This window comes from Aulonocara stuartgranti (assembly GCF_965226115.1).
Source record: "Aulonocara stuartgranti genome assembly, chromosome: 23".
Lineage (NCBI taxonomy): Eukaryota > Metazoa > Chordata > Actinopteri > Cichliformes > Cichlidae > Aulonocara > Aulonocara stuartgranti.
The window spans coordinates 31,442,517-31,465,454 of NC_138958.1; positions in this window are offsets into that span (position 1 = coordinate 31,442,517).

Here is a 22,938-nt window from a genome sequence, read left to right on the forward strand (position 1 = left end):
TTTTGAACAACTTCATATAAATCGCTGTAACTTTTGATAGAAGACTCAGAAACTCATGTTTATGGCTTTATCTTATAGAACTCAATATCCCCGTGCTGGGCAAACAGGTTTTGCAGCCGTTTGAGCTAAGATTTTAAAATTATTCACATAATGAAAACCTATACTTTGTCTCGGGCGAGTTTCCCATTCAAATGCATGTAACAGTGTGAAACGCATTGTCTTGGCGAAATAAAGCGTTTTTGAACAACTTCATATAAATCGCTGTAACTTTTGATAGAAGACTCAGAAACTCATGTTTATGGCTTTATCTTATAGAACTCAATATCCCCGTGCTGGGCAAACAGGTTTTGCAGCCGTTTGAGCTAAGATTTTAAAATTATTCACATAATGAAAACCTATACTTTGTCTCGGGCGAGTTTCCCATTCAAATGCATGTAACAGTGAGAAACGCATTGTCTTGGCGAAATAAAGCGTTTTTGAACAACTTCATATAAATCGCTGTAACTTTTGATAGAAGACTCAGACAAACATGTTTATGGCTTTATCTTATAGAACTCAATATCCCCGTGCTGGGCAAACAGGTTTTGCAGCCGTTTGAGCTAAGATTTTAAAATTATTCACATAATGAAAACCTATACTTTGTCTCGGGCGAGTTTCCCATTCAAATGCATGTAACAGTGAGAAACACACTGTCTTGGCGAAAGAAAGCGTTTTTGAACAACTTCATATAAATCGCTGTAACTTTTGATAGAAGACTCAGAAACTCATGTTTATGGCTTTATCTTATAGAACTCAATATCCCCGTGCTGGGCAAACAGGTTTTGCAGCCGTTTGAGCTAAGATTTTAAAATTATTCACATAATGAAAACCTATACTTTGTCTCGGGCGAGTTTCCCATTCAAATGCATGTAACAGTGTGAAACGCATTGTCTTGGCGAAAGAAAGCGTTTTTGAACAACTTCATATAAATCGCTGTAACTTTTGATAGAAGACTCAGAAACTCATGTTTATGGCTTTATCTTATAGAACTCAATATCCCCGTGCTGGGCAAACAGGTTTTGCAGCCGTTTGAGCTAAGATTTTAAAATTATTCACATAATGAAAACCTATACTTTGTCTCGGGCGAGTTTCCCATTCAAATGCATGTAACAGTGAGAAACGCATTGTCTTGGCGAAATAAAGCGTTTTTGAACAACTTCATATAAATCGCTGTAACTTTTGATAGAAGACTCAGACAAACATGTTTATGGCTTTATCTTATAGAACTCAATATCCCCGTGCTGGGCAAACAGGTTTTGCAGCCGTTTGAGCTAAGATTTTAAAATTATTCACATAATGAAAACCTATACTTTGTCTCGGGCGAGTTTCCCATTCAAATGCATGTAACAGTGAGAAACACACTGTCTTGGCGAAAGAAAGCATTTTCGTACAACTTCATATAAATCGCTGTAACTTTTGATAGAAGACTCAGAAACACATGTTTATGGCTTTATCTTATAGAACTCAATATCCCCGTGCTGGGCAAACAGGTTTTGCAGCCGTTTGAGCTAAGATTTTAAAATTATTCACATAATGAAAACCTATACTTTGTCTCGGGCGAGTTTCCCATTCAAATGCATGTAACAGTGAGAAACGCATTGTCTTGGCGAAAGAAAGCGTTTTTGAACAACTTAATATAAATCGCTGTAACTTTTGATAGAAGACTCAGACAAACATGTTTATGGCTTTATCTTATAGAACTCAATATCCCCGTGCTGGGCAAACAGGTTTTGCAGCCGTTTGAGCTAAGATTTTAAAATTATTCACATAATGAAAACCTATACTTTGTCTCGGGCGAGTTTCCCATTCAAATGCATGTAACAGTGAGAAACACACTGTCTTGGCGAAAGAAAGCATTTTCGTACAACTTCATATAAATCGCTGTAACTTTTGATAGAAGACTCAGAAACACATGTTTATGGCTTTATCTTATAGAACTCAATATCCCCGTGCTGGGCAAACAGGTTTTGCAGCCGTTTGAGCTAAGATTTTAAAATTATTCACATAATGAAAACCTATACTTTGTTTCAGGCGAGTTTCCCATTCAAATGCATGTAACAGTGAGAAACACACTGTCTTGGCGAAAGAAAGCATTTTCGTACAACTTCATATAAATCGCTGTAACTTTTGATAGAAGACTCAGACAAAAATGTTTATGGCTTTATCTTATAGAACTCAATATCCCCGTGCTGGGCAAACAGGTTTTGCAGCCGTTTGAGCTAAGATTTTAAAATTATTCACATAATGAAAACCTATACTTTGTTTCAGGCGAGTTTCCCATTCAAATGCATGTAACAGTGAGAAACACACTGTCTTGGCGAAAGAAAGCATTTTCGTACAACTTCATATAAATCGCTGTAACTTTTGATAGAAGACTCAGAAACTCATGTTTATGGCTTTATCTTATAGAACTCAATATCCCCGTGCTGGGCAAACAGGTTTTGCAGCCGTTTGAGCTAAGATTTTAAAATTATTCACATAATGAAAACCTATACTTTGTCTCGGGCGAGTTTCCCATTCAAATGCATGTAACAGTGTGAAACGCATTGTCTTGGCGAAAGAAAGCGTTTTTGAACAACTTCATATAAATCGCTGTAACTTTTGATAGAAGACTCAGAAACTCATGTTTATGGCTTTATCTTATAGAACTCAATATCCCCGTGCTGGGCAAACAGGTTTTGCAGCCGTTTGAGCTAAGATTTTAAAATTATTCACATAATGAAAACCTATACTTTGTCTCGGGCGAGTTTCCCATTCAAATGCATGTAACAGTGTGAAACGCATTGTCTTGGCGAAAGAAAGCGTTTTTGAACAACTTCATATAAATCGCTGTAACTTTTGATAGAAGACTCAGAAACTCATGTTTATGGCTTTATCTTATAGAACTCAATATCCCCGTGCTGGGCAAACAGGTTTTGCAGCCGTTTGAGCTAAGATTTTAAAATTATTCACATAATGAAAACCTATACTTTGTCTCGGGCGAGTTTCCCATTCAAATGCATGTAACAGTGAGAAACGCATTGTCTTGGCGAAATAAAGCGTTTTTGAACAACTTCATATAAATCGCTGTAACTTTTGATAGAAGACTCAGACAAACATGTTTATGGCTTTATCTTATAGAACTCAATATCCCCGTGCTGGGCAAACAGGTTTTGCAGCCGTTTGAGCTAAGATTTTAAAATTATTCACATAATGAAAACCTATACTTTGTCTCGGGCGAGTTTCCCATTCAAATGCATGTAACAGTGAGAAACACACTGTCTTGGCGAAAGAAAGCATTTTCGTACAACTTCATATAAATCGCTGTAACTTTTGATAGAAGACTCAGAAACACATGTTTATGGCTTTATCTTATAGAACTCAATATCCCCGTGCTGGGCAAACAGGTTTTGCAGCCGTTTGAGCTAAGATTTTAAAATTATTCACATAATGAAAACCTATACTTTGTCTCGGGCGAGTTTCCCATTCAAATGCATGTAACAGTGAGAAACGCATTGTCTTGGCGAAAGAAAGCGTTTTTGAACAACTTAATATAAATCGCTGTAACTTTTGATAGAAGACTCAGACAAACATGTTTATGGCTTTATCTTATAGAACTCAATATCCCCGTGCTGGGCAAACAGGTTTTGCAGCCGTTTGAGCTAAGATTTTAAAATTATTCACATAATGAAAACCTATACTTTGTCTCGGGCGAGTTTCCCATTCAAATGCATGTAACAGTGAGAAACACACTGTCTTGGCGAAAGAAAGCATTTTCGTACAACTTCATATAAATCGCTGTAACTTTTGATAGAAGACTCAGAAACACATGTTTATGGCTTTATCTTATAGAACTCAATATCCCCGTGCTGGGCAAACAGGTTTTGCAGCCGTTTGAGCTAAGATTTTAAAATTATTCACATAATGAAAACCTATACTTTGTTTCAGGCGAGTTTCCCATTCAAATGCATGTAACAGTGAGAAACACACTGTCTTGGCGAAAGAAAGCATTTTCGTACAACTTCATATAAATCGCTGTAACTTTTGATAGAAGACTCAGACAAAAATGTTTATGGCTTTATCTTATAGAACTCAATATCCCCGTGCTGGGCAAACAGGTTTTGCAGCCGTTTGAGCTAAGATTTTAAAATTATTCACATAATGAAAACCTATACTTTGTTTCAGGCGAGTTTCCCATTCAAATGCATGTAACAGTGAGAAACACACTGTCTTGGCGAAAGAAAGCATTTTCGTACAACTTCATATAAATCGCTGTAACTTTTGATAGAAGACTCAGAAACTCATGTTTATGGCTTTATCTTATAGAACTCAATATCCCCGTGCTGGGCAAACAGGTTTTGCAGCCGTTTGAGCTAAGATTTTAAAATTATTCACATAATGAAAACCTATACTTTGTCTCGGGCGAGTTTCCCATTCAAATGCATGTAACAGTGTGAAACGCATTGTCTTGGCGAAAGAAAGCGTTTTTGAACAACTTCATATAAATCGCTGTAACTTTTGATAGAAGACTCAGAAACTCATGTTTATGGCTTTATCTTATAGAACTCAATATCCCCGTGCTGGGCAAACAGGTTTTGCAGCCGTTTGAGCTAAGATTTTAAAATTATTCACATAATGAAAACCTATACTTTGTTTCAGGCGAGTTTCCCATTCAAATGCATGTAACAGTGAGAAACGCATTGTCTTGGCGAAATAAAGCGTTTTTGAACAACTTCATATAAATCGCTGTAACTTTTGATAGAAGACTCAGACAAACATGTTTATGGCTTTATCTTATAGAACTCAATATCCCCGTGCTGGGCAAACAGGTTTTGCAGCCGTTTGAGCTAAGATTTTAAAATTATTCACATAATGAAAACCTATACTTTGTCTCGGGCGAGTTTCCCATTCAAATGCATGTAACAGTGAGAAACACACTGTCTTGGCGAAAGAAAGCATTTTCGTACAACTTCATATAAATCGCTGTAACTTTTGATAGAAGACTCAGAAACACATGTTTATGGCTTTATCTTATAGAACTCAATATCCCCGTGCTGGGCAAACAGGTTTTGCAGCCGTTTGAGCTAAGATTTTAAAATTATTCACATAATGAAAACCTATACTTTGTTTCAGGCGAGTTTCCCATTCAAATGCATGTAACAGTGAGAAACACACTGTCTTGGCGAAAGAAAGCATTTTTGAACAACTTCATATAAATCGCTGTAACTTTTGATAGAAGACTCAGACAAAAATGTTTATGGCTTTATCTTATAGAACTCAATATCCCCGTGCTGGGCAAACAGGTTTTGCAGCCGTTTGAGCTAAGATTTTAAAATTATTCACATAATGAAAACCTATACTTTGTTTCAGGCGAGTTTCCCATTCAAATGCATGTAACAGTGAGAAACACACTGTCTTGGCGAAAGAAAGCATTTTCGTACAACTTCATATAAATCGCTGTAACTTTTGATAGAAGACTCAGAAACTCATGTTTATGGCTTTATCTTATAGAACTCAATATCCCCGTGCTGGGCAAACAGGTTTTGCAGCCGTTTGAGCTAAGATTTTAAAATTATTCACATAATGAAAACCTATACTTTGTCTCGGGCGAGTTTCCCATTCAAATGCATGTAACAGTGTGAAACGCATTGTCTTGGCGAAAGAAAGCGTTTTTGAACAACTTCATATAAATCGCTGTAACTTTTGATAGAAGACTCAGAAACTCATGTTTATGGCTTTATCTTATAGAACTCAATATCCCCGTGCTGGGCAAACAGGTTTTGCAGCCGTTTGAGCTAAGATTTTAAAATTATTCACATAATGAAAACCTATACTTTGTCTCGGGCGAGTTTCCCATTCAAATGCATGTAACAGTGAGAAACGCATTGTCTTGGCGAAATAAAGCGTTTTTGAACAACTTCATATAAATCGCTGTAACTTTTGATAGAAGACTCAGACAAACATGTTTATGGCTTTATCTTATAGAACTCAATATCCCCGTGCTGGGCAAACAGGTTTTGCAGCCGTTTGAGCTAAGATTTTAAAATTATTCACATAATGAAAACCTATACTTTGTCTCGGGCGAGTTTCCCATTCAAATGCATGTAACAGTGAGAAACACACTGTCTTGGCGAAAGAAAGCATTTTCGTACAACTTCATATAAATCGCTGTAACTTTTGATAGAAGACTCAGAAACACATGTTTATGGCTTTATCTTATAGAACTCAATATCCCCGTGCTGGGCAAACAGGTTTTGCAGCCGTTTGAGCTAAGATTTTAAAATTATTCACATAATGAAAACCTATACTTTGTCTCGGGCGAGTTTCCCATTCAAATGCATGTAACAGTGAGAAACGCATTGTCTTGGCGAAAGAAAGCGTTTTTGAACAACTTAATATAAATCGCTGTAACTTTTGATAGAAGACTCAGACAAACATGTTTATGGCTTTATCTTATAGAACTCAATATCCCCGTGCTGGGCAAACAGGTTTTGCAGCCGTTTGAGCTAAGATTTTAAAATTATTCACATAATGAAAACCTATACTTTGTCTCGGGCGAGTTTCCCATTCAAATGCATGTAACAGTGAGAAACACACTGTCTTGGCGAAAGAAAGCATTTTCGTACAACTTCATATAAATCGCTGTAACTTTTGATAGAAGACTCAGAAACACATGTTTATGGCTTTATCTTATAGAACTCAATATCCCCGTGCTGGGCAAACAGGTTTTGCAGCCGTTTGAGCTAAGATTTTAAAATTATTCACATAATGAAAACCTATACTTTGTTTCAGGCGAGTTTCCCATTCAAATGCATGTAACAGTGAGAAACACACTGTCTTGGCGAAAGAAAGCATTTTCGTACAACTTCATATAAATCGCTGTAACTTTTGATAGAAGACTCAGACAAAAATGTTTATGGCTTTATCTTATAGAACTCAATATCCCCGTGCTGGGCAAACAGGTTTTGCAGCCGTTTGAGCTAAGATTTTAAAATTATTCACATAATGAAAACCTATACTTTGTCTCGGGCGAGTTTCCCATTCAAATGCATGTAACAGTGAGAAACACACTGTCTTGGCGAAAGAAAGCGTTTTCGTACAACTTCATATAAATCGCTGTAACTTTTGATAGAAGACTCAGACAAACATGTTTATGGCTTTATCTTATAGAACTCAATATCCCCGTGCTGGGCAAACAGGTTTTGCAGCTGTTTGAGCTAAGATTTTAAAATTATTCACATAATGAAAACCTATACTTTGTTTCAGGCGAGTTTCCCATTCAAATGCATGTAACAGTGAGAAACACACTGTCTTGGCGAAAGAAAGCATTTTCGTACAACTTCATATAAATCGCTGTAACTTTTGATAGAAGACTCAGAAACACATGTTTATGGCTTTATCTTATAGAACTCAATATCCCCATGCTGGGCAAACAGGTTTTGCAGCCGTTTGAGCTAAGATTTTAAAATTATTCACATAATGAAAACCTATACTTTGTTTCAGACGAGTTTCCCATTCAAATGCATGTAACAGTGAGGAACACACTGTCTTGGCGAAAGAAAGCATTTTCGTACAACTTCATATAAATCGCTGTAACTTTTGATAGAAGACTCAGACAAAAATGTTTATGGCTTTATCTTATAGAACTCAATATCCCCGTGCTGGGCAAACAGGTTTTGCAGCCGTTTGAGCTAAGATTTTAAAATTATTCACATAATGAAAACCTATACTTTGTTTCAGGCGAGTTTCCCATTCAAATGCATGTAACAGTGAGAAACACACTGTCTTGGCGAAAGAAAGCATTTTCGTACAACTTCATATAAATCGCTGTAACTTTTGATAGAAGACTCAGACAAAAATGTTTATGGCTTTATCTTATAGAACTCAATATCCCCGTGCTGGGCAAACAGGTTTTGCAGCTGTTTGAGCTAAGATTTTAAAATTATTCACATAATGAAAACCTATACTTTGTTTCAGGCGAGTTTCCCATTCAAATGCATGTAACAGTGAGAAACACACTGTCTTGGCGAAAGAAAGCATTTTCGTACAACTTCATATAAATCGCTGTAACTTTTGATAGAAGACTCAGAAACACATGTTTATGGCTTTATCTTATAGAACTCAATATCCCCATGCTGGGCAAACAGGTTTTGCAGCCGTTTGAGCTAAGATTTTAAAATTATTCACATAATGAAAACCTATACTTTGTTTCAGACGAGTTTCCCATTCAAATGCATGTAACAGTGAGGAACACACTGTCTTGGCGAAAGAAAGCATTTTCGTACAACTTCATATAAATCGCTGTAACTTTTGATAGAAGACTCAGACAAAAATGTTTATGGCTTTATCTTATAGAACTCAATATCCCCGTGCTGGGCAAACAGGTTTTGCAGCCGTTTGAGCTAAGATTTTAAAATTATTCACATAATGAAAACCTATACTTTGTTTCAGGCGAGTTTCCCATTCAAATGCATGTAACAGTGAGAAACACACTGTCTTGGCGAAAGAAAGCATTTTCGTACAACTTCATATAAATCGCTGTAACTTTTGATAGAAGACTCAGACAAAAATGTTTATGGCTTTATCTTATAGAACTCAATATCCCCGTGCTGGGCAAACAGGTTTTGCAGCCGTTTGAGCTAAGATTTTAAAATTATTCACATAATGAAAACCTATACTTTGTCTCGGGCGAGTTTCCCATTCAAATGCATGTAACAGTGTGAAACGCATTGTCTTGGCGAAATAAAGCGTTTTTGAACAACTTCATATAAATCGGTGTAACTTTTGATAGAAGACTCAGACAAACATGTTTATGGCTTTATCTTATAGAACTCAATATCCCCGTGCTGGGCAAACAGGTTTTGCAGCCGTTTGAGCTAAGATTTTAAAATTATTCACATAATGAAAACCTATACTTTGTCTCGGGCGAGTTTCCCATTCAAATGCATGTAACAGTGTGAAACGCATTGTCTTGGCGAAATAAAGCGTTTTTGAACAACTTCATATAAATCGCTGTAACTTTTGATAGAAGACTCAGACAAACATGTTTATGGCTTTATCTTATAGAACTCAATATCCCCGTGCTGGGCAAACAGGTTTTGCAGCCGTTTGAGCTAAGATTTTAAAATTATTCACATAATGAAAACCTATACTTTGTCTCGGGCGAGTTTCCCATTCAAATGCATGTAACAGTGTGAAACGCATTGTCTTGGCGAAATAAAGCGTTTTTGAACAACTTCATATAAATCGCTGTAACTTTTGATAGAAGACTCAGACAAACATGTTTATGGCTTTATCTTATAGAACTCAATATCCCCGTGCTGGGCAAACAGGTTTTGCAGCCGTTTGAGCTAAGATTTTAAAATTATTCACATAATGAAAACCTATACTTTGTTTCAGGCGAGTTTCCCATTCAAATGCATGTAACAGTGAGAAACACACTGTCTTGGCGAAAGAAAGCATTTTCGTACAACTTCATATAAATCGCTGTAACTTTTGATAGAAGACTCAGACAAACATGTTTATGGCTTTATCTTATAGAACTCAATATCCCCGTGCTGGGCAAACAGGTTTTGCAGCTGTTTGAGCTAAGATTTTAAAATTATTCACATAATGAAAACCTATACTTTGTTTCAGGCGAGTTTCCCATTCAAATGCATGTAACAGTGAGAAACACACTGTCTTGGCGAAAGAAAGCATTTTTGAACAACTTCATATAAATCGCTGTAACTTTTGATAGAAGACTCAGACAAACATGTTTATGGCTTTATCTTATAGAACTCAATATCCCCGTGCTGGGCAAACAGGTTTTGCAGCCGTTTGAGCTAAGATTTTAAAATTATTCACATAATGAAAACCTATACTTTGTCTCGGGCGAGTTTCCCATTCAAATGCATGTAACAGTGAGAAACGCATTGTCTTGGCGAAATAAAGCGTTTTTGAACAACTTCATATAAATCGCTGTAACTTTTGATAGAAGACTCAGACAAACATGTTTATGGCTTTATCTTATAGAACTCAATATCCCCGTGCTGGGCAAACAGGTTTTGCAGCCGTTTGAGCTAAGATTTTAAAATTATTCACATAATGAAAACCTATACTTTGTTTCAGGCGAGTTTCCCATTCAAATGCATGTAACAGTGAGAAACACACTGTCTTGGCGAAAGAAAGCATTTTTGAACAACTTCATATAAATCGCTGTAACTTTTGATAGAAGACTCAGACAAACATGTTTATGGCTTTATCTTATAGAACTCAATATCCCCGTGCTGGGCAAACAGGTTTTGCAGCCGTTTGAGCTAAGATTTTAAAATTATTCACATAATGAAAACCTATACTTTGTCTCGGGCGAGTTTCCCATTCAAATGCATGTAACAGTGAGAAACGCATTGTCTTGGCGAAATAAAGCGTTTTTGAACAACTTCATATAAATCGCTGTAACTTTTGATAGAAGACTCAGACAAACATGTTTATGGCTTTATCTTATAGAACTCAATATCCCCGTGCTGGGCAAACAGGTTTTGCAGCCGTTTGAGCTAAGATTTTAAAATTATTCACATAATGAAAACCTATACTTTGTCTCGGGCGAGTTTCCCATTCAAATGCATGTAACAGTGTGAAACGCATTGTCTTGGCGAAATAAAGCGTTTTTGAACAACTTCATATAAATCGCTGTAACTTTTGATAGAAGACTCAGACAAACATGTTTATGGCTTTATCTTATAGAACTCAATATCCCCGTGCTGGGCAAACAGGTTTTGCAGCTGTTTGAGCTAAGATTTTAAAATTATTCACATAATGAAAACCTATACTTTGTTTCAGGCGAGTTTCCCATTCAAATGCATGTAACAGTGAGAAACACACTGTCTTGGCGAAAGAAAGCATTTTCGTACAACTTCATATAAATCGCTGTAACTTTTGATAGAAGACTCAGAAACTCATGTTTATGGCTTTATCTTATAGAACTCAATATCCCCGTGCTGGGCAAACAGGTTTTGCAGCCGTTTGAGCTAAGATTTTAAAATTATTCACATAATGAAAACCTATACTTTGTTTCAGGCGAGTTTCCCATTCAAATGCATGTAACAGTGAGAAACACACTGTCTTGGCGAAAGAAAGCATTTTCGTACAACTTCATATAAATCGCTGTAACTTTTGATAGAAGACTCAGACAAACATGTTTATGGCTTTATCTTATAGAACTCAATATCCCCGTGCTGGGCAAACAGGTTTTGCAGCTGTTTGAGCTAAGATTTTAAAATTATTCACATAATGAAAACCTATACTTTGTTTCAGGCGAGTTTCCCATTCAAATGCATGTAACAGTGAGAAACACACTGTCTTGGCGAAAGAAAGCATTTTTGAACAACTTCATATAAATCGCTGTAACTTTTGATAGAAGACTCAGACAAACATGTTTATGGCTTTATCTTATAGAACTCAATATCCCCGTGCTGGGCAAACAGGTTTTGCAGCCGTTTGAGCTAAGATTTTAAAATTATTCACATAATGAAAACCTATACTTTGTCTCGGGCGAGTTTCCCATTCAAATGCATGTAACAGTGAGAAACGCATTGTCTTGGCGAAATAAAGCGTTTTTGAACAACTTCATATAAATCGCTGTAACTTTTGATAGAAGACTCAGACAAACATGTTTATGGCTTTATCTTATAGAACTCAATATCCCCGTGCTGGGCAAACAGGTTTTGCAGCCGTTTGAGCTAAGATTTTAAAATTATTCACATAATGAAAACCTATACTTTGTCTCGGGCGAGTTTCCCATTCAAATGCATGTAACAGTGTGAAACGCATTGTCTTGGCGAAATAAAGCGTTTTTGAACAACTTCATATAAATCGCTGTAACTTTTGATAGAAGACTCAGACAAACATGTTTATGGCTTTATCTTATAGAACTCAATATCCCCGTGCTGGGCAAACAGGTTTTGCAGCCGTTTGAGCTAAGATTTTAAAATTATTCACATAATGAAAACCTATACTTTGTTTCAGGCGAGTTTCCCATTCAAATGCATGTAACAGTGAGAAACACACTGTCTTGGCGAAAGAAAGCATTTTCGTACAACTTCATATAAATCGCTGTAACTTTTGATAGAAGACTCAGAAACACATGTTTATGGCTTTATCTTATAGAACTCAATATCCCCGTGCTGGGCAAACAGGTTTTGCAGCCGTTTGAGCTAAGATTTTAAAATTATTCACATAATGAAAACCTATACTTTGTTTCAGGCGAGTTTCCCATTCAAATGCATGTAACAGTGAGAAACGCATTGTCTTGGCGAAATAAAGCGTTTTTGAACAACTTCATATAAATCGCTGTAACTTTTGATAGAAGACTCAGAAACTCATGTTTATGGCTTTATCTTATAGAACTCAATATCCCCGTGCTGGGCAAACAGGTTTTGCAGCCGTTTGAGCTAAGATTTTAAAATTATTCACATAATGAAAACCTATACTTTGTTTCAGGCGAGTTTCCCATTCAAATGCATGTAACAGTGAGAAACACACTGTCTTGGCGAAAGAAAGCATTTTCGTACAACTTCATATAAATCGCTGTAACTTTTGATAGAAGACTCAGACAAACATGTTTATGGCTTTATCTTATAGAACTCAATATCCCCGTGCTGGGCAAACAGGTTTTGCAGCTGTTTGAGCTAAGATTTTAAAATTATTCACATAATGAAAACCTATACTTTGTTTCAGGCGAGTTTCCCATTCAAATGCATGTAACAGTGAGAAACACACTGTCTTGGCGAAAGAAAGCATTTTTGAACAACTTCATATAAATCGCTGTAACTTTTGATAGAAGACTCAGACAAACATGTTTATGGCTTTATCTTATAGAACTCAATATCCCCGTGCTGGGCAAACAGGTTTTGCAGCCGTTTGAGCTAAGATTTTAAAATTATTCACATAATGAAAACCTATACTTTGTCTCGGGCGAGTTTCCCATTCAAATGCATGTAACAGTGAGAAACGCATTGTCTTGGCGAAATAAAGCGTTTTTGAACAACTTCATATAAATCGCTGTAACTTTTGATAGAAGACTCAGACAAACATGTTTATGGCTTTATCTTATAGAACTCAATATCCCCGTGCTGGGCAAACAGGTTTTGCAGCCGTTTGAGCTAAGATTTTAAAATTATTCACATAATGAAAACCTATACTTTGTCTCGGGCGAGTTTCCCATTCAAATGCATGTAACAGTGTGAAACGCATTGTCTTGGCGAAATAAAGCGTTTTTGAACAACTTCATATAAATCGCTGTAACTTTTGATAGAAGACTCAGACAAACATGTTTATGGCTTTATCTTATAGAACTCAATATCCCCGTGCTGGGCAAACAGGTTTTGCAGCTGTTTGAGCTAAGATTTTAAAATTATTCACATAATGAAAACCTATACTTTGTTTCAGGCGAGTTTCCCATTCAAATGCATGTAACAGTGAGAAACACACTGTCTTGGCGAAAGAAAGCATTTTCGTACAACTTCATATAAATCGCTGTAACTTTTGATAGAAGACTCAGAAACTCATGTTTATGGCTTTATCTTATAGAACTCAATATCCCCGTGCTGGGCAAACAGGTTTTGCAGCTGTTTGAGCTAAGATTTTAAAATTATTCACATAATGAAAACCTATACTTTGTTTCAGGCGAGTTTCCCATTCAAATGCATGTAACAGTGAGAAACACACTGTCTTGGCGAAAGAAAGCATTTTTGAACAACTTCATATAAATCGCTGTAACTTTTGATAGAAGACTCAGACAAACATGTTTATGGCTTTATCTTATAGAACTCAATATCCCCGTGCTGGGCAAACAGGTTTTGCAGCCGTTTGAGCTAAGATTTTAAAATTATTCACATAATGAAAACCTATACTTTGTCTCGGGCGAGTTTCCCATTCAAATGCATGTAACAGTGAGAAACGCATTGTCTTGGCGAAATAAAGCGTTTTTGAACAACTTCATATAAATCGCTGTAACTTTTGATAGAAGACTCAGACAAACATGTTTATGGCTTTATCTTATAGAACTCAATATCCCCGTGCTGGGCAAACAGGTTTTGCAGCCGTTTGAGCTAAGATTTTAAAATTATTCACATAATGAAAACCTATACTTTGTCTCGGGCGAGTTTCCCATTCAAATGCATGTAACAGTGTGAAACGCATTGTCTTGGCGAAATAAAGCGTTTTTGAACAACTTCATATAAATCGCTGTAACTTTTGATAGAAGACTCAGACAAACATGTTTATGGCTTTATCTTATAGAACTCAATATCCCCGTGCTGGGCAAACAGGTTTTGCAGCCGTTTGAGCTAAGATTTTAAAATTATTCACATAATGAAAACCTATACTTTGTTTCAGGCGAGTTTCCCATTCAAATGCATGTAACAGTGAGAAACACACTGTCTTGGCGAAAGAAAGCATTTTCGTACAACTTCATATAAATCGCTGTAACTTTTGATAGAAGACTCAGACAAAAATGTTTATGGCTTTATCTTATAGAACTCAATATCCCCGTGCTGGGCAAACAGGTTTTGCAGCCGTTTGAGCTAAGATTTTAAAATTATTCACATAATGAAAACCTATACTTTGTCTCGGGCGAGTTTCCCATTCAAATGCATGTAACAGTGAGAAACACACTGTCTTGGCGAAAGAAAGCGTTTTCGTACAACTTCATATAAATCGCTGTAACTTTTGATAGAAGACTCAGACAAACATGTTTATGGCTTTATCTTATAGAACTCAATATCCCCGTGCTGGGCAAACAGGTTTTGCAGCTGTTTGAGCTAAGATTTTAAAATTATTCACATAATGAAAACCTATACTTTGTTTCAGGCGAGTTTCCCATTCAAATGCATGTAACAGTGAGAAACACACTGTCTTGGCGAAAGAAAGCGTTTTCGTACAACTTCATATAAATCGCTGTAACTTTTGATAGAAGACTCAGACAAACATGTTTATGGCTTTATCTTATAGAACTCAATATCCCCGTGCTGGGCAAACAGGTTTTGCAGCCGTTTGAGCTAAGATTTTAAAATTATTCACATAATGAAAACCTATACTTTGTTTCAGGCGAGTTTCCCATTCAAATGCATGTAACAGTGAGAAACGCATTGTCTTGGCGAAATAAAGCGTTTTTGAACAACTTCATATAAATCGCTGTAACTTTTGATAGAAGACTCAGACAAACATGTTTATGGCTTTATCTTATAGAACTCAATATCCCCGTGCTGGGCAAACAGGTTTTGCAGCCGTTTGAGCTAAGATTTTAAAATTATTCACATAATGAAAACCTATACTTTGTCTCGGGCGAGTTTCCCATTCAAATGCATGTAACAGTGTGAAACGCATTGTCTTGGCGAAATAAAGCGTTTTTGAACAACTTCATATAAATCGCTGTAACTTTTGATAGAAGACTCAGACAAACATGTTTATGGCTTTATCTTATAGAACTCAATATCCCCGTGCTGGGCAAACAGGTTTTGCAGCCGTTTGAGCTAAGATTTTAAAATTATTCACATAATGAAAACCTATACTTTGTTTCAGGCGAGTTTCCCATTCAAATGCATGTAACAGTGAGAAACACACTGTCTTGGCGAAAGAAAGCATTTTCGTACAACTTCATATAAATCGCTGTAACTTTTGATAGAAGACTCAGACAAACATGTTTATGGCTTTATCTTATAGAACTCAATATCCCCGTGCTGGGCAAACAGGTTTTGCAGCTGTTTGAGCTAAGATTTTAAAATTATTCACATAATGAAAACCTATACTTTGTTTCAGGCGAGTTTCCCATTCAAATGCATGTAACAGTGAGAAACACACTGTCTTGGCGAAAGAAAGCATTTTTGAACAACTTCATATAAATCGCTGTAACTTTTGATAGAAGACTCAGACAAACATGTTTATGGCTTTATCTTATAGAACTCAATATCCCCGTGCTGGGCAAACAGGTTTTGCAGCCGTTTGAGCTAAGATTTTAAAATTATTCACATAATGAAAACCTATACTTTGTTTCAGGCGAGTTTCCCATTCAAATGCATGTAACAGTGAGAAACGCATTGTCTTGGCGAAATAAAGCGTTTTTGAACAACTTCATATAAATCGCTGTAACTTTTGATAGAAGACTCAGACAAACATGTTTATGGCTTTATCTTATAGAACTCAATATCCCCGTGCTGGGCAAACAGGTTTTGCAGCCGTTTGAGCTAAGATTTTAAAATTATTCACATAATGAAAACCTATACTTTATCTCGGGCGAGTTTCCCATTCAAATGCATGTAACAGTGTGAAACGCATTGTCTTGGCGAAATAAAGCGTTTTTGAACAACTTCATATAAATCGCTGTAACTTTTGATAGAAGACTCAGACAAACATGTTTATGGCTTTATCTTATAGAACTCAATATCCCCGTGCTGGGCAAACAGGTTTTGCAGCCGTTTGAGCTAAGATTTTAAAATTATTCACATAATGAAAACCTATACTTTGTTTCAGGCGAGTTTCCCATTCAAATGCATGTAACAGTGAGAAACACACTGTCTTGGCGAAAGAAAGCATTTTCGTACAACTTCATATAAATCGCTGTAACTTTTGATAGAAGACTCAGACAAACATGTTTATGGCTTTATCTTATAGAACTCAATATCCCCGTGCTGGGCAAACAGGTTTTGCAGCTGTTTGAGCTAAGATTTTAAAATTATTCACATAATGAAAACCTATACTTTGTTTCAGGCGAGTTTCCCATTCAAATGCATGTAACAGTGAGAAACACACTGTCTTGGCGAAAGAAAGCATTTTTGAACAACTTCATATAAATCGCTGTAACTTTTGATAGAAGACTCAGACAAACATGTTTATGGCTTTATCTTATAGAACTCAATATCCCCGTGCTGGGCAAACAGGTTTTGCAGCCGTTTGAGCTAAGATTTTAAAATTATTCACATAATGAAAACCTATACTTTGTCTCGGGCGAGTTTCCCATTCAAATGCATGTAACAGTGAGAAACGCATTGTCTTGGCGAAATAAAGCGTTTTTGAACAACTTCATATAAATCGCTGTAACTTTTGATAGAAGACTCAGACAAACATGTTTATGGCTTTATCTTATAGAACTCAATATCCCCGTGCTGGGCAAACAGGTTTTGCAGCCGTTTGAGCTAAGATTTTAAAATTATTCACATAATGAAAACCTATACTTTGTTTCAGGCGAGTTTCCCATTCAAATGCATGTAACAGTGAGAAACACACTGTCTTGGCGAAAGAAAGCATTTTCGTACAACTTCATATAAATCGCTGTAACTTTTGATAGAAGACTCAGACAAACATGTTTATGGCTTTATCTTATAGAACTCAATATCCCCGTGCTGGGCAAACAGGTTTTGCAGCTGTTTGAGCTAAGATTTTAAAATTATTCACATAATGAAAACCTATACTTTGTTTCAGGCGAGTTTCCCATTCAAATGCATGTAACAGTGAGAAACACACTGTCTTGGCGAAAGAAAGCATTTTTGAACAACTTCATATAAATCGCTGTAACTTTTGATAGAAGACTCAGACAAACATGTTTATGGCTTTATCTTATAGAACTCAATATCCCCGTGCTGGGCAAACAGGTTTTGCAGCCGTTTGAGCTAAGATTTTAAAATTATTCACATAATGAAAACCTATACTTTGTCTCGGGCGAGTTTCCCATTCAAATGCATGTAACAGTGAGAAACGCATTGTCTTGGCGAAATAAAGCGTTTTTGAACAACTTCATATAAATCGCTGTAACTTTTGATAGAAGACTCAGACAAACATGTTTATGGCTTTATCTTATAGAACTCAATATCCCCGTGCTGGGCAAACAGGTTTTGCAGCTGTTTGAGCTAAGATTTTAAAATTATTCACATAATGAAAACCTATACTTTGTTTCAGGCGAGTTTCCCATTCAAATGCATGTAACAGTGAGAAACACACTGTCTTGGCGAAAGAAAGCATTTTTGAACAACTTCATATAAATCGCTGTAACTTTTGATAGAAGACTCAGACAAACATGTTTATGGCTTTATCTTATAGAACTCAATATCCCCGTGCTGGGCAAACAGGTTTTGCAGCCGTTTGAGCTAAGATTTTAAAATTATTCACATAATGAAAACCTATACTTTGTCTCGGGTGAGTTTCCCATTCAAATGCATGTAACAGTGAGAAACACACTGTCTTGGCGAAAGAAAGCATTTTCGTACAACTTCATATAAATCGCTGTAACTTTTGATAGAAGACTCAGAAACTCATGTTTATGGCTTTATCTTATAGAACTCAATATCCCCGTGCTGGGCAAACAGGTTTTGCAGCTGTTTGAGCTAAGATTTTAAAATTATTCACATAATGAAAACCTATACTTTGTTTCAGGCGAGTTTCCCATTCAAATGCATGTAACAGTGAGAAACACACTGTCTTGGCGAAAGAAAGCATTTTCGTACAACTTCATATAAATCGCTGTAACTTTTGATAGAAGACTCAGAAACTCATGTTTATGGCTTTATCTTATAGAACTCAATATCCCCGTGCTGGGCAAACAGGTTTTGCAGCCGTTTGAGCTAAGATTTTAAAATTATTCACATAATGAAAACCTATACTTTGTTTCAGGCGAGTTTCCCATTCAAATGCATGTAACAGTGAGAAACACACTGTCTTGGCGAAAGAAAGCATTTTCGTACAACTTCATATAAATCGCTGTAACTTTTGATAGAAGACTCAGACAAACATGTTTATGGCTTTATCTTATAGAACTCAATATCCCCGTGCTGGGCAAACAGGTTTTGCAGCTGTTTGAGCTAAGATTTTAAAATTATTCACATAATGAAAACCTATACTTTGTTTCAGGCGAGTTTCCCATTCAAATGCATGTAACAGTGAGAAACACACTGTCTTGGCGAAAGAAAGCATTTTTGAACAACTTCATATAAATCGCTGTAACTTTTGATAGAAGACTCAGACAAACATGTTTATGGCTTTATCTTATAGAACTCAATATCCCCGTGCTGGGCAAACAGGTTTTGCAGCCGTTTGAGCTAAGATTTTAAAATTATTCACATAATGAAAACCTATACTTTGTCTCGGGCGAGTTTCCCATTCAAATGCATGTAACAGTGAGAAACGCATTGTCTTGGCGAAATAAAGCGTTTTTGAACAACTTCATATAAATCGCTGTAACTTTTGATAGAAGACTCAGACAAAAATGTTTATGGCTTTATCTTATAGAACTCAATATCCCCGTGCTGGGCAAACAGGTTTTGCAGCTGTTTGAGCTAAGATTTTAAAATTATTCACATAATGAAAACCTATACTTTGTTTCAGGCGAGTTTCCCATTCAAATGCATGTAACAGTGAGAAACACACTGTCTTGGCGAAAGAAAGCATTTTTGAACAACTTCATATAAATCGCTGTAACTTTTGATAGAAGACTCAGACAAACATGTTTATGGCTTTATCTTATAGAACTCAATATCCCCGTGCTGGGCAAACAGGTTTTGCAGCCGTTTGAGCTAAGATTTTAAAATTATTCACATAATGAAAACCTATACTTTGTCTCGGGTGAGTTTCCCATTCAAATGCATGTAACAGTGAGAAACACACTGTCTTGGCGAAAGAAAGCATTTTCGTACAACTTCATATAAATCGCTGTAACTTTTGATAGAAGACTCAGAAACTCATGTTTATGGCTTTATCTTATAGAACTCAATATCCCCGTGCTGGGCAAACAGGTTTTGCAGCTGTTTGAGCTAAGATTTTAAAATTATTCACATAATGAAAACCTATACTTTGTTTCAGGCGAGTTTCCCATTCAAATGCATGTAACAGTGAGAAACACACTGTCTTGGCGAAAGAAAGCATTTTCGTACAACTTCATATAAATCGCTGTAACTTTTGATAGAAGACTCAGAAACTCATGTTTATGGCTTTATCTTATAGAACTCAATATCCCCGTGCTGGGCAAACAGGTTTTGCAGCCGTTTGAGCTAAGATTTTAAAATTATTCACATAATGAAAACCTATACTTTGTTTCAGGCGAGTTTCCCATTCAAATGCATGTAACAGTGAGAAACACACTGTCTTGGCGAAAGAAAGCATTTTCGTACAACTTCATATAAATCGCTGTAACTTTTGATAGAAGACTCAGACAAACATGTTTATGGCTTTATCTTATAGAACTCAATATCCCCGTGCTGGGCAAACAGGTTTTGCAGCTGTTTGAGCTAAGATTTTAAAATTATTCACATAATGAAAACCTATACTTTGTTTCAGGCGAGTTTCCCATTCAAATGCATGTAACAGTGAGAAACACACTGTCTTGGCGAAAGAAAGCATTTTTGAACAACTTCATATAAATCGCTGTAACTTTTGATAGAAGACTCAGACAAACATGTTTATGGCTTTATCTTATAGAACTCAATATCCCCGTGCTGGGCAAACAGGTTTTGCAGCCGTTTGAGCTAAGATTTTAAAATTATTCACATAATGAAAACCTATACTTTGTCTCGGGCGAGTTTCCCATTCAAATGCATGTAACAGTGAGAAACGCATTGTCTTGGCGAAATAAAGCGTTTTTGAACAACTTCATATAAATCGCTGTAACATTTGATAGAAGACTCAGACAAACATGTTTATGGCTTTATCTTATAGAACTCAATATCCCCGTGCTGGGCAAACAGGTTTTGCAGCCGTTTGAGCTAAGATTTTAAAATTATTCACATAATGAAAACCTATACTTTGTCTCGGGCGAGTTTCCCATTCAAATGCATGTAACAGTGTGAAACGCATTGTCTTGGCGAAATAAAGCGTTTTTGAACAACTTCATATAAATCGCTGTAACTTTTGATAGAAGACTCAGACAAACATGTTTATGGCTTTATCTTATAGAACTCAATATCCCCGTGCTGGGCAAACAGGTTTTGCAGCTGTTTGAGCTAAGATTTTAAAATTATTCACATAATGAAAACCTATACTTTGTTTCAGGCGAGTTTCCCATTCAAATGCATGTAACAGTGAGAAACACACTGTCTTGGCGAAAGAAAGCATTTTCGTACAACTTCATATAAATCGCTGTAACTTTTGATAGAAGACTCAGACAAAAATGTTTATGGCTTTATCTTATAGAACTCAATATCCCCGTGCTGGGCAAACAGGTTTTGCAGCCGTTTGAGCTAAGATTTTAAAATTATTCACATAATGAAAACCTATACTTTGTCTCGGGCGAGTTTCCCATTCAAATGCATGTAACAGTGAGAAACACACTGTCTTGGCGAAAGAAAGCGTTTTCGTACAACTTCATATAAATCGCTGTAACTTTTGATAGAAGACTCAGACAAACATGTTTATGGCTTTATCTTATAGAACTCAATATCCCCGTGCTGGGCAAACAGGTTTTGCAGCCGTTTGAGCTAAGATTTTAAAATTATTCACATAATGAAAACCTATACTTTGTCTCGGGCGAGTTTCCCATTCAAATGCATGTAACAGTGTGAAACGCATTGTCTTGGCGAAATAAAGCGTTTTTGAACAACTTCATATAAATCGCTGTAACTTTTGATAGAAGACTCAGACAAACATGTTTATGGCTTTATCTTATAGAACTCAATATCCCCGTGCTGGGCAAACAGGTTTTGCAGCCGTTTGAGCTAAGATTTTAAAATTATTCACATAATGAAAACCTATACTTTGTCTCGGGTGAGTTTCCCATTCAAATGCATGTAACAGTGAGAAACACACTGTCTTGGCGAAAGAAAGCATTTTCGTACAACTTCATATAAATCGCTGTAACTTTTGATAGAAGACTCAGAAACACATGTTTATGGCTTTATCTTATAGAACTCAATATCCCCGTGCTGGGCAAACAGGTTTTGCAGCTGTTTGAGCTAAGATTTTAAAATTATTCACATAATGAAAACCTATACTTTGTTTCAGGCGAGTTTCCCATTCAAATGCATGTAACAGTGAGAAACACACTGTCTTGGCGAAAGAAAGCATTTTCGTACAACTTCATATAAATCGCTGTAACTTTTGATAGAAGACTCAGAAACTCATGTTTATGGCTTTATCTTATAGAACTCAATATCCCCGTGCTGGGCAAACAGGTTTTGCAGCCGTTTGAGCTAAGATTTTAAAATTATTCACATAATGAAAACCTATACTTTGTTTCAGGCGAGTTTCCCATTCAAATGCATGTAACAGTGAGAAACACACTGTCTTGGCGAAAGAAAGCATTTTCGTACAACTTCATATAAATCGCTGTAACTTTTGATAGAAGACTCAGACAAACATGTTTATGGCTTTATCTTATAGAACTCAATATCCCCGTGCTGGGCAAACAGGTTTTGCAGCTGTTTGAGCTAAGATTTTAAAATTATTCACATAATGAAAACCTATACTTTGTTTCAGGCGAGTTTCCCATTCAAATGCATGTAACAGTGAGAAACACACTGTCTTGGCGAAAGAAAGCATTTTTGAACAACTTCATATAAATCGCTGTAACTTTTGATAGAAGACTCAGACAAACATGTTTATGGCTTTATCTTATAGAACTCAATATCCCCGTGCTGGGCAAACAGGTTTTGCAGCCGTTTGAGCTAAGATTTTAAAATTATTCACATAATGAAAACCTATACTTTGTCTCGGGCGAGTTTCCCATTCAAATGCATGTAACAGTGAGAAACGCATTGTCTTGGCGAAATAAAGCGTTTTTGAACAACTTCATATAAATCGCTGTAACATTTGATAGAAGACTCAGACAAACATGTTTATGGCTTTATCTTATAGAACTCAATATCCCCGTGCTGGGCAAACAGGTTTTGCAGCCGTTTGAGCTAAGATTTTAAAATTATTCACATAATGAAAACCTATACTTTGTCTCGGGCGAGTTTCCCA